General features: G+C 27.8%; 1 protein-coding gene across 2 annotated transcripts in view; it reads right to left on the bottom strand.

Moving 5' to 3' along the window:
* The window catches only part of LOC129959053 (Kv channel-interacting protein 4-like), a 117,322-nt gene extending 109,280 nt beyond the window's left edge, over positions 1 to 8,042 (bottom strand). Inside the window, exon 1 of one of the 2 annotated variants that reach the window (XM_056071846.1) lies at positions 7,840 to 8,042. The gene's annotated coding sequence lies outside the window, so the exon portion shown is untranslated. The remainder of the gene's footprint in view (positions 1 to 7,839) is intronic. The other variant, XM_056071847.1, reaches the window with a different exon arrangement.
* Between the last annotated feature and the right edge of the window lie 5,647 nt (positions 8,043 to 13,689).

Raw genomic sequence — 13,689 nt, 5'->3', positions numbered from 1 at the left:
CTCCCAAACTTTATTACTTTTTGCTAGTAATAATTGACCATTTTCTTAACAATTGAAGTAACTATATAAAGTTTGAGAAAATTAAAATTGTTTAATAAATATCTAGTTGATTTGTGCTATTATTTAGTATTTCATGTTTAATCTTGTTAAGTCAAAAATAATATAATATGCGGAACCATTTGACGTCATAAAGAGTATAATATGAAACATATGTAACATAATAAAGATAAAACGTTTTTTTTTTTCTTTTCAAATAAATGTTAAGCTTTTGCACACGATTATTCGCATTTGAGAAAAAAGCTAAACTAGAGCCTTTCCATTTCCATAATGCTTTATGCTTTGCAAATAGAGTTTTTCTTATTATTCATTTCAGATTTGTTTTGTGTTAATATAGTCACAAGAATGGGCGCCGTGTATACGTCATTGGAAATCGATAAAAGAGAACTGTGATTTATTATCGGCACCTCTTCTATTAAACTTCTTTTAAATGACATCTTAATTAAGATAACTGGAATGGAACTGTTGATGACGCGTTCTCTAGAAGCTTTCATACAAAAAATATTGCTTTATCTCTTATCATTTGCTTTCATAAAAAATTCGAGTTGGATAAATATCAAACGTATTCTTCATGCCTCCGAAACAATGATGAAGTATAGTGCGTACGATATCTATTAATGGAGAAAATAGTTGCTCTAAAATAATAATCTGGATCATTTAATTGTTATTCTTAGCATAATACATCAAAAAATTTCTTTCCTAACTCTATTCCTAGAAAACTATTTATTAAATTACATAGCTTCATTCCTCTCTAGATTTCAGTTTTTTTGTTTTGTTTTGTTTTTGTTTTTTTAGGGGATGGGAAGTATTTAGAATAATGTAGTTGAGGCATTTCATCACATCATCAGTCCTGTGCTTTAAGGCACACACCGCATCGTATTTACCAATCGAACCAATAAGAATTAAAACATTCAAGGCATTTTTTGTTTCATGATCTATTTTGATATATTCCTTTTCAGTTTTTACCAGCAAACATATTTATGACAAAAATAACAATAAACATTCTGAAATTTTCGAAAAACTGACAAATTTCTGTCAACCACCGACTCGAACATTCCTAAACTCGGAATTACCCCAGTATTAGACGGAATCTATACGCTCAAGATCAGACTTTGAGAGATAGTGACCACCCTTAATGGCTACCGAAGAAACTGACTCACTTGGTTCATCTATAGTTGACTAAATAAACATTTAAGCGGCTTATCTACCAGCCGAAATGATACACCGACGGCATATGTTGTATTACTCGTGTAAGGGATCACCTACATAAGGCAAGCACATCGGATGTTTAGTTGTTCATCAGAAGCAAAAAGCAAATAAAGGGGCAACTTTTCATGGAGAAATCTCTCGCTTGCCGTTGTGGAAGAGAAAGATGAAAGTCAAAAGCGAAAAGTTTAAGAGAAGGGTAAACTGGAAGAGTGGACATATCCCTAGGTTCCTCGATATTGGGACACCCGTACTCTTCTAAACGAGGGATCGTCTCTTCACTGAATAAATGAAACTTTGTGATTCTCCGCAGTGATCGAAAGTAGATTTTTCTTTGAAATGGTCCTTTTAATGCTCGAGTAAAAGTTTTGAACGAATTTTAACAGTTGTTTATTTTTTATGCTTCATAAAGAATTACCATATTGGAGTTTTCTGCAAAATGTATGCTTGCTTCTGGATTCAAATTTGCGTTTTATTCTAATTGCTACAGAACAATTGTCGGACTTGTAAAATTCAAAAACGTTAGCACGATTTATTTATGAAACTATTTTAATAAAATTTATCTTTCAGCGCCCTAGAAAAAGTTTTCCTTGCATTTTTCAATTTGACTTATTTTATGATTGCAAGTTTGATTCGGTACTTAGTTTTTTTACTCATATCTTGATGTACTAGAGTTATGAAATTTTGGTAGAATTATGTGTTCTTCATAACGTTATAATATTTATTATTTCCAGAACTTAACTAACATTTAAGTTTGATTTCATATAAAAAATGGCAACAAGATTCCATAATGTTTATAATAATGAATATATTAAAGCTTTAAAGAAAATAATAAAAATAAGTCTATTCTGAAAATACTCTTTTATTAGTACATGAAAAGTGGAAAGTAACATTTTTATTAAAAATATGCAGATCAAAATAAATTCTTAAAATCAAAATGCTCTAACTGAAAATTATAAGGAAATCTATCCGTAATGAAAGAGCAAGAAATTTATTTGGGCCTCATATTTTTGATCAAAAAAAGCATTTCTTACTATCTAGTACACTAGTGAAAGCATGTATTTGAAAATATTTTAATTTTTATATTAATAATGAAATCGATTTAAAATGTAGCATAAGTTTTGCTTTTTTTTTATTTACTTACTTCCTTGATCCGTATAATTGCGTACTATCCATGTCATTTTCACTCATTTGAAAAGTTACATTAATTTATTTTCTAAGAATACCAAAATAAAATAACTTTTTTGGTTCATTTTAATGGGTGTTTATATTATATGAAAAATTCAAATTTTTGCAAGGAACAGATCTCGAAATAAATTCTTTTCACAAAGACTTCTTAGAACATGTACGATTCTTTTCCAAGAATATTCTAAAATGATACCTTTCCTAATTTAGTATTATAAGCAGATAAGTTGTCATTTGAAATTTTCGTAACATGAACGATTTTATTGTCTATTACCACATTATATCTATGAAACGACGCTACGGATTCATCACATATTTCACTTCAGTTAACAATAAGAATTTGAAAGTTATCTAAGGTATTCCATTCCTGATGTATTCCATGAGGTTTGAATGTTTGTATACCTAAGATAAGAATGTTTGTATTCAGAATTTATATCAAGGTTTGTAAAAAACGGATTAAAGCCAAAGTATACAAAGTTGGGTAACAAGAGTTAACAAATGATTACTTGCATGTACATTTATAACCTAATATCATTGCATAAATGATAAAAACAAATAAAAAATATCCATTACATATACATGGAGATCGCACCGAAAGGCTTTAAAAAATGTCATGAAACCCGAATGACGAATCAATTTTTTGGATGCATATATGATAATTTATGATAAGAACCTCGATTATTCGCCGACATGTCACAAACATAAATGAATGACTTGATTGTGGGTCACGTGTCCTTAATTGGATAGGTGTGTCTTTCTATTGCAGAAAATAATCGGCATTTAAGTGTTCCTTTATTAGAATGCAACTATGTATAGGGGTCGAAGTTGCATTTTGAACAATTTAATGAATTTCAGTTAATATTTAAGAACAATAAGCAACAAGTTTCATAGAGAATTTTATCTGCTGTGCATTTCTTGAAACAGATCGTACACTGGATTTTACAGCTGAGAAAAATTTGAATACTTTCAATGCGTTTTAAAATGCATGCCTGGAAATACAGGTTAAAGAATCAGTAACATTTAGAATACAAAGGAACTTAACAACCCATGCATATCGGTGTTATTGCAATCAAATTCACTTCATCCAGGTTTGACTTTGATTAGTAATCATGAAATTTTAACATTAATCAACATTCATTGAAGTCTTCTTTTTCCATTTGTATTAAATTGGTCTTAAAAACTTGATGTGCTTTAAATATTAATATTAATAATTTTAATAATAATATTTTTTACATAATTCTATTTTAACATGGAAACACTGTTTTCTAACTTTACCCATGTCTATGCGTGTTCGTTGCATATACAGAGTGTTCCAAAGTAGTTGAAAAGAGTTTAAGTACTTTACCAATAGGAGATAATCATATTATTCTTTCGATAATCTCTGTGGAGTTTGATTGCTTTACCCATCTTTAACAAGCATTCATGAGCTCAATGAATCCTCTAAATAAAATTCAAATATTTGCCCACTAGATTTAAACCAGCTGCAGAATGTTGCACGGCGCGAAATTTTAACGTCTTCAAGCCTTTAATGGGATCATAAATACATACACTAATAATTCTCCAAATGACTAAAAGTCTTTTTTCATTATCATTATTTCAGGTACATTAAAAACAAGGAATGTTTTGAACGAATATTATAAAACTGAATCAGTAAATTAAAAAAAAATGGATCGCTTGCAGATTGTTATTCTTTTTAAAATATTACTTTACTATGAAATAAAGCTGAAAGGTTTATCCAATATTACTATCATTTGGCGACGTAACTGTGAATTTCCTATATTTACATTTTCTGTTTAACGATCTAGCGTTAATGCGAACTATAAAAATTCAAAGAAAATTTCTTAAGCCTGCAGAAGATTGCAAACTATGTTCTTTTAGGTTAGACTCAAAAAATGGAAATTAACACTTTGATACACGTATTTATTAATTAACATGTTGAAAAATTTACGATTAAAACTTTAAGCAGAGCTAACTAAATGTATTATTAATTAAAAGAGAGCTTGTGCAATTTAGACTTACTCTTATAATGTGAACGAGACGAATGATTCCAACATATTTATAATTCTAAGATGACGTAATTGCAACAAAAATAAAAACATTTTCTATTGAATAATTATGCCTAGGAGATCATATAACATAGAAAATTTTCAAAGGTTAGCTTTTTGAAAATTTGTAGCAAAATATTTCATTAACATAAAGTAGTTTCTAATCTTATTTTGAGCGCTTTTGCATTTTACACAATATATTTATCGACAACATCTAAAAGCATTTGTAAACATTTATAAAGCCTTTATCTACAACATCACAGTGTGTTTCAACTATTTTTGGAACACTTTGTTTACTACCCAAATATCTTGAAAGATATGGTTACTAGTCTATGGAAAATTATTTCTTCAACTGCTGAACAAGAATTATATACTAATATTCACTACACAGAAGTCTAAATTGCTCTGTCATGAAATAATATATTAGTTATTTAGATACTGTTACAAAGTTAAGGAAATCAAAAAGTTTATGGCTCTATTTGGCTTCGAATAATTTTGATATGGTTAGACAGGATAATTTATTTAAGAATTTTTGACAGGATTATTTCACTTTCACGCATAATTCTTTAGAAATTATTTATAAAAAAAAAACGAAAGTTATAAAAGCAAATTTTACGACCAGGAAAACTCTTCTTTAAAAATGATTCGCAAGCAAAAAAAAAAAAAAAAAAAAAAAAAAGTAAACTGTTTTTTTTTTTTTTTTTTGATGTCAGCATTGAAATGAAATATTATTTAGTAAACTTTTTAATGCAACGCATATAATAAATTTTTCCATTTAAAAGAGTAATTTTATATCTACTTATACAGAGAATTAATTCTGTATAACTCTCCATCTGTTTGTTATCAGCTTTTGTTTACAGAAGATAAAATAAACGCGATTAGAAATTAGATCAAATAACTCTAGTTTCGCACATAGCTTTACTTTTATTTTAGATCATTTAAAACCACTCTATACTAATGATAATTACTTCAGGTTTATAAGTTTCATTCAAAAAATATTGCTCAAATGCAAGTGCAGCAAATGCGATGGATCGACTGTCAATGGTTGAAATAATTATAAATTACTATTGGCTTATTGTTCTTTCAATTCAAGAATGCGATTTTAATATTTTTGTAGTTTAGCAATTATATTTTAGTTTATTTTCCTTGTTTTTTCCTGATAAATCCTACTTACAATTCAAGGACAATTTTAAATGGAAATATCTGTGACTAAGTTCTAACTATTTGAAAACAAATGAATGAAATACAAAGCATCGGAATGAATGATCTCTGGTGATCCAAACTTTCAGTCTATTATTTTTACAAAGCTATTCATACTACTAATGAAATCAGGCAAAATGCTAAAATCCTATTGCATGAGCATAACAACATTGTTAACCAATAATCTTAAAAATATCTTTTATTCATTATTATTTCTCGATTCATAGTTTAAAAAAACGGAGATTAATATGAGAGTTCAAGTGATCAAAAGTATTTAAAAATATTGGTAATGAGCGAAAGAAAAAGGGCGAAGTGTTTCTGAATAACCGGCAAATTCATTGAAGTGAATCAATAACGATTATTCCCAAGGGATGATAGCTGAATTATAAATGCCGTTTCAAAAAGATAAAATTTTCTGCATCACGACAAATCTACAATAATTACTATAAATAAACATAGTTCATGCATAAAATTTATATTTTGATTTACCATAACAAAACATAAATAATGATTAAATAAAATTCTTCCACTAAATAAAAAAATTCTTTTAAGAAAAATATTGTTTCAGTCATGTAAAATATTTATGATATAATGATACCCAAGAGAAAGAAATCTGACAAATCCAAAGTGGATATTTCATTTCTTATATAAGATTTATACTAAATCCTCTAACGGAATATCCATTTACTCGCATGTACGTTGACGGTTATAACCACCGATATTTCTGCCTGAAGATAAAATCGTATAGTACTGTCCGATCAATTAATGAATGCACTTTCCTTTCTTTTCTACTCGTGACTTAATTATTAAATATAATCGCCAAAAATATGTAGCATGAACTTATTATTAATATATGTGAGCGCAAAAATTAATAAAAATTGAATAAATGCTTGCACGAAAATAAAGCATTGTTATTCACTGTAATTTTCTGCTGCCACTTTTAATTATTATTGGGCTATTATTTATTATCATCACTAAAAATATCATTATATTTGCATTTTAGCCATTTTTGAATTATAATTAAAATAATAATTTTAATAATCTAGCTTTTTTTTTATGATACAACTATTGAGAGAAAGTATTTCAAAAAATAATGCAAATAAGTTATTGCACAAAATAATTCTCATATTATTTATAAATTTCAAAATAAAACGGTGTCGTTTGCGCATATTAAATTGTTTAATGTTTTTCAAATATGTATCGCCAAATATTTAGCTATATATTCATAAAAAAAAGAATTGTTACTGAAAAATAATTCTATAGCCAATAGAAACTGATTTGGTAAACGTAGAAAATGGGCATATTTTTCTTGATAATTAGCTTATGGAATTTCTTTAGGTATGTAGGAATCGAATGAACACATTTTAGATGAAATTTCATTTGGAATCGCTGATGATACGAAAAGAAATCTGTTGGAAAAACTGTAGTAGTTGAAGAGAACCTAGATTTTAGAGTAAATACTTTAAGAGACAGAAAATTTTAAATCACACGATTGTTCTGGGAAGGTTGTATGTAAATGTATCAGGAAAATATATGTTTTAGACTTAATATCATCAATTCGTATATAAAATAAAGCGAGGAACTCAATACCATTCAAAGAATGTCTAATATGATTTCATTTCTAATGTTTAAAATAACTGTATATCACTAATGGCATACCTTTAGAAAATCACTTCACTTGGGATAGTTCAAATGTTATTCAGTTTCTTGGATATTCAATAAAAGTAATAAATAATGAATAAGTCTTATACAATTAATCAATAGAAAGATAGTAACTTCTCCTAAAGCGCTTTTCATACAATTAAGTCATCCGAAATGAATGTAGATCCAAATGATCTAAGTACGTTTTGCAGTTTATCTGCATTCAGAGCCATAAAATTCTCAATTTATCTTTCCTTGTGAAGAAAGATCAATAAATGATTTCATTATTTCACACTAACAGAAAATTATGGATTGGATTGATTTCATACAGTTTACTACAAAATTAAATAAAAAATAAAAATTAAAAAAAAAACAGTTTTTGCTTTAAAATTGAAATTTATGCACTTAAGTGTGCTCGAAGTATTTTTTAAAAGACGCACACTTTGAAATCGGTTTAAAAATAAGAGTGTTTACTTAGCAGATTCCTTCAAGATCCAAAGCTTACCTGACATATAATATTTGTTATTTTTCGATGCTGTCCAACTCACTGAAAAAATCAATCAAAGATCAGACCAAGCAGAAAGGAGGATGGTACCTTCCACAAGCAGCTCGTCTTTCCTGGATAGAGCATTGGTGGGAGAGGCTCGGAGATGTTCGCATACTCAATACTCGGACAGGGTCGGAGGTCTTCGGGGAGATTTGGATCCCTCTCCGATTGTCCCTCCTATGCGCATGTGCTCTGGAATGCGATCGACGGCGCTGCATCCTCTGCCTGCATCCCTCGCCTGCCCACTTTTTCCGGATCTGTGACGTCACCGCTTGCCTTTGATCATTCATTCTTAATTCATAGGCGGTCACATGTCGATCGAAAACCGACCTTTCGGAAATTGCTGGCCAGAAATCAAAATCAATTGGGTTTGGTTTGAAGGAGCAGCTGAGTTTTGTTTTGGACGTTTATAAAATAGCCAAATTCAAAATAAAACGAAAAACCGACAAAAACATTCCTACGGATGTACGAGCATCACATTTCGAATAAGTGTCGATTGATTTCTTCGCTAAATTAGTATCTACACTAAAACGAATGAGCGTTGAATATCACTAGCTTTGCGGAGTAAATAGGGCAAATGATATATAATATGCAAAACGTCGCTATATACTGATTTATCGGCATTCGTAGACCTCAAATCCATGATTCAATGGGATATAAAAAAAATTCAGGAATTAGGACTTGAATTACATTTAACTTACATTTATTCGAACCTGAAATCGGCTCACTGAACGAAGATTTCACATTTTAATTTTCCTCTTAATTATTCCACATGACTAAATTTCGATTAAATATTTGTTTGTTGTGCGATTCCAGAATTCAATTAAAAATAATATCAATCATTCAAAAGCAAAAAGGAATATTTGATCACAGACTAGAGCGATCGTCTGAAACAGACTGTAAGAAGCTCATCATTTAATATCTGAAATAATGAGTTCATACATCTAAAAGGTCTTAGTTCATGATTAAAAAAATGTATTTCTTTTTGAAAACAATGAAATATTTGTGATGGCTAAAATTTATTAAAAAGACCCTTTCCATGCTGTAATTTATTTTGAAAGCTCACGTTTTGATATTTTGAAATCTTTGGGAAGCATAAATTAATTGGCCTTAACAAAATTAGTATAATACCCTCTCAAAATTCTGGATTATTACTTAATAAGTTTATTGCATTTTTCATACGCAAGAATTCCATTGCTATGTACATTTCAAGATTAACAGCATAACTCAAACTAGGACATAGGATCCAACAAGCTCTTCAAAATAAATTCCAAACAACAGAACCAGTTATATAAATATATATGTATAGCAACCAAAATATTCAGTGACGATTCCCTCTAATGTAGAAAATGAAAGCGAGAATTATTGTTATGAATAAATGTTAAATTAGTTTAAAATCGCTCGATGACACAGTGACCTTCGGAACAGGAGTAAACTAGCTGGCTGAGATAACGGATTATCTCGAAAAAGGGGAATTTCTTCACCACAATCAGAAATATAAATTAGAATGTTTGTGATTTTATTAAGCAAAAAAAAAATCATTTTTTCTAAAATATGACATTTTTTACTTAAAATCATGATTGCTTTATTTTAAAACGAAAATTAATATTTAATGATTTTCGATATTAATAACGATTTAAAAAAATGAACAGGCTATTTTTCAAAGATTACTTCACTTTCAGAATAGAATACAATCAAGCAGCGTTAAAGGTTTGTTTAAGCACTTTATTATATTTAACAGCATACAGCTTTATTCTGTTAATTTATTTGTTAAAAATAATACAATGAAGTAGCCTTTTTAGATCAAACATATTTCTTAGAATTTCTGCAAAAATTGACAAAGAGAATTGTATTTAAGGAACGATGATGATAAAAAGAAAAAATAAAGAAAATCAGATTTTTAAAAGCCATTTTGAAGCTACCATTTTTTATTACAAAATTACAAAAAGTCCTGTCTGTATTTGAATAACCATTAATTTTATTCATAATACAAAATAAAATGCTACACATATTTAAGCATAATGCATGTCAGAAATAGGTTTTATTGAAAAAATATAAACGATAATTTTGTCTTATCTTAACTCAACTCTCATATTAATTATTTTTTGTAACAATTTTATAAATATTCAGCTTGCATAAATTTAAATCAAAATTCTTATAAATATCTTGAGTACATAAAAAAGCATATTTTATTTCTATAAAATGAAACCTTTCACAGAACCAATAACATTTAAACAGTGTTACCATTTAATCTTGTTTATTTCACTCATATGCGTAATTGCAATTTTTTTTTCAAAAATTTAACTAACTAAATAAATTTTCTCTCTAACATATGTGCCAAAATGTTAATAAAATACGATTCACTCATATTATTTTTAACCTTACAAAAAATTTTATCTTATTTTTTAAAATAAATATAAAACTTTCAGAGTTTTATAATGCAATTCTTTTTTTAATGTGAGATGCAATAAAAGAAATGAAATAAATGTACAAAGTTATATTTGTAATGAAGTTTCTTTATAAAAATACTTTTAATACTTTTATTCTACAATGCATTATATTAATTTATAACTCTTTACATTATTTGGTCCAGAATTGAATCAATTTCTTAATTTAATATAACTGACTATTTTCGGTTAATTTATTTAAAAATTAATCTTATCAAATATGTGATTTAAATCAATGTTCTTAATTCATTGGTTTAAATTACGATTATAATTAAGATGATGACTCAAAAAATATTTTCCATTAGACGCTTTTTGCAAAATTAAAGTTCTCTCAGTGGTAGTATTTATTCCTGTGTATGCAATAATATAAATTTTTTTAAATTAGCTAAGAGGCAATTTTAAAACTAAAAAAGCTTAATAAGAGCTAATTTAGTTAAAAATAATTAATTTTGAATACAGATTAATTAAACACTATAGTGTGACTAATAAATACTATTACAAATAATGAGCAGTTTTATTTTACAAAAATATAATACAGAATAATATGAAGAACATTATATATGAAAGTTTACGAAGAAATAATTTTATTCAAATCAATAGCTATCATTATCGCCACCGATAATCTCTTATGCCCGTTTCTGACACATATCCTATGAAGATATATGTCCCATTCATGCAGTATGGAAGATTGAAGAGAGTGCAAACTTCTTTGCAGTTTAGCCTCGGGAATCCTCCATATACAATAGAACAAGAATTTAAACTGTAACTTTTGGGATTTGGGGATAAAAGTTATGGTGAAGAAAATGGACAAATTTGTTGCTTAATAAAATTGATATGGGAGTAAATCTATGTTGATTTGGTTTGGTGTGAAAGGGCAGAATCTTGCTTAAATAGTTCTTTCTATCCGGTTATTTCTGAGATAAAATATATTGGGTAGTGGCAATAAATGTGAGGCCCAATGTTTTTTTTTTTTTTTTTTTTTTTTTGCAAAATTCCCCATTGATAATTACTCCTTTATCGATGAATTTCAAAGGCAAATTTCCAGTTTTTGGCATAGCAGTCCAAACCACAACATAAATTTCTGAAAGCATTTAACAGTTCAAAGATTTTCTGGTATATCCACGAAATTTGTTGAATATTCATCATTTTTCATATTATAAAATTGTTCAGTGGGAAAACATTTCTGGTATTTCTGAATGTTTTTCAATGTTTGTGGCACAATCAAACCTTGAATTTCTTCTATTGCAATAATACCGAAAAGCAAATTTTCACCTAGATTAACTTGCATAGTTCTCTCCTCTACAGTCAGTTTATTCGTAGAAAGTCGTATATATACATATAGTAATATTCCATGAATTCTTTAATGTGCATTTTCATTCGAACTCAAAGCGGGCGATCAGCCTAGATCAATACTAACAGTAACAATAATAATTGTTGCTTTACCACACTTACTTGACTCTTGACCGATTTTGCATAAAAACATCTTATATTAAGTCCCGCCTTTTTTTAATTTTATTTCACTTTTTTTCTCTGTCTCTCCTTCTCTTGAAATATTAATTTTAATCGTTATACTGTTCCATGAAATGATAATAATTTTCGTAATGCACATAATGCATGTCGTCCATATATAATGTCTCAATATCCATACCACCTGTTAAGACCAGAGGTTAAGAACTTCAAGTTCATAAACTCCGCGAACATAGCTCAAATCGGCATCCAATAAGTTCTTTATATTTCAATAAATAAATGTCCTAATAAAACTGAAGTGTTCTAATTGCGTAAAGATTTTATCTGCAGAAAATCTGCAATAAAGAAGCTCTATGATCATTATTCTTTTTATTTTTATCTTCAAAATAAATTTTTAACTTTAGCTTTCTACAAAAAAATCATCTGCATTAATAGAAAGTTGCCAATTACAGAAATCAAGATATATATTATTTTACCAAGAGAATAAAGTTATTTCCTATTTTTTGGAGTATTATAATATTTAGTAGCCAACCAGTACTAAATATAGCATATTTCTGACTGAGAAGTCAAAAAATTACAGACATAAATATTCAACAAATTTAATTAAACTATTTTAAAATAAATTAATTGGCTAATTACCACTTACTACTCTTTAACATCTCAAGTCATTCACCGTGTAATCCATTATATTTATAAATCTTATGTATTAAGTCATTTGCGGGACCAGTCAAATAACTGCTATATAGTTAGCTTTATCGTAATTACCTGGACAGGTTGTATTACAACACGTATTTGGCAATCGTGAATAAAGATTAAACTGGAGTCATAAAATTACATTCATTAAAAATTGCAAAAATAATACTTATATATCATACATTAAATTTTACAATAATTTAAAATTAGGGTAAGACATCACTATGAATAAACAAAATATTCTACAGTCTGAATATAACATATGAATTTTGTACACGACGAATCTATTCACATTTATAATATTTTAATAAATAAAATAAATTAATTATGAACGTTAATATACTAGCCTCTAATAAAAAATAAAGTAAAAAATTCTCTAAAAACCGTTAATTAAAATAATCAATAAAGTTTCAAATAATGCTACTTTTCTAACACATATAACAGGGATAAAAATCTCAATTATAATAATACATTTTAAAATAGGATCTTTTAAGCAATGCATTTTATAGGCTTGAAAACACTATTGAAAAAATTTGAATATTTTTCTCTATTATAAATAAAAAACATACTTTTGGAAGACTCGGTATTCAAATAATAATAATAATAATAATAATTTATGCATAGTTTAAAATTTTAATAAATGTTTCAGTACATTAAGGAAATTGAATAACATAAATGAATTTTGTAAACATCTTTTGACTACAATTGTAAAGACTTTTTATGACAGAATTCCCTCAAAAATGTTTTATCAAGCATTTGCTGGTCAGAAATTTGCCCATGAATCTACTATTCAAACTTTATTCACTTAAGATTTAATTCATTTAGGAAATTAAACCATCTAATACTAATAATTATGAAGCAACTATTTTAAACAATACCCTGTAGTGACAATAAGCATTTAAGTATCGTCAGGTATATTTAACATTTAATATTTTAATCAATGCATTAGGTATGTATTTCAAACATTTATAATTATAACATATTCCGAATATTAAAAAAATAATAATAAGTAAACATTTCTACACTTCCATTTCAAAAGTGTCCATTAACAGCCCTGAAAAGGATATCGCGATGTCCAACACTCTCACTCTAAAATATTTAAGAATTTAAGTTATCAGTGCCTTCTCTAGTGTCAGCTCATTCCGTTTCATTCACAGTGGACTTCACCTCTGCATTAATTACTCATGCTATTAGTTTTATT

This window comes from Argiope bruennichi, chromosome X1, assembly GCF_947563725.1.
Source record: "Argiope bruennichi chromosome X1, qqArgBrue1.1, whole genome shotgun sequence".
Classification (NCBI taxonomy): domain Eukaryota; kingdom Metazoa; phylum Arthropoda; class Arachnida; order Araneae; family Araneidae; genus Argiope; species Argiope bruennichi.
This window is presented reverse-complemented; position numbering and strand designations above follow the sequence as displayed.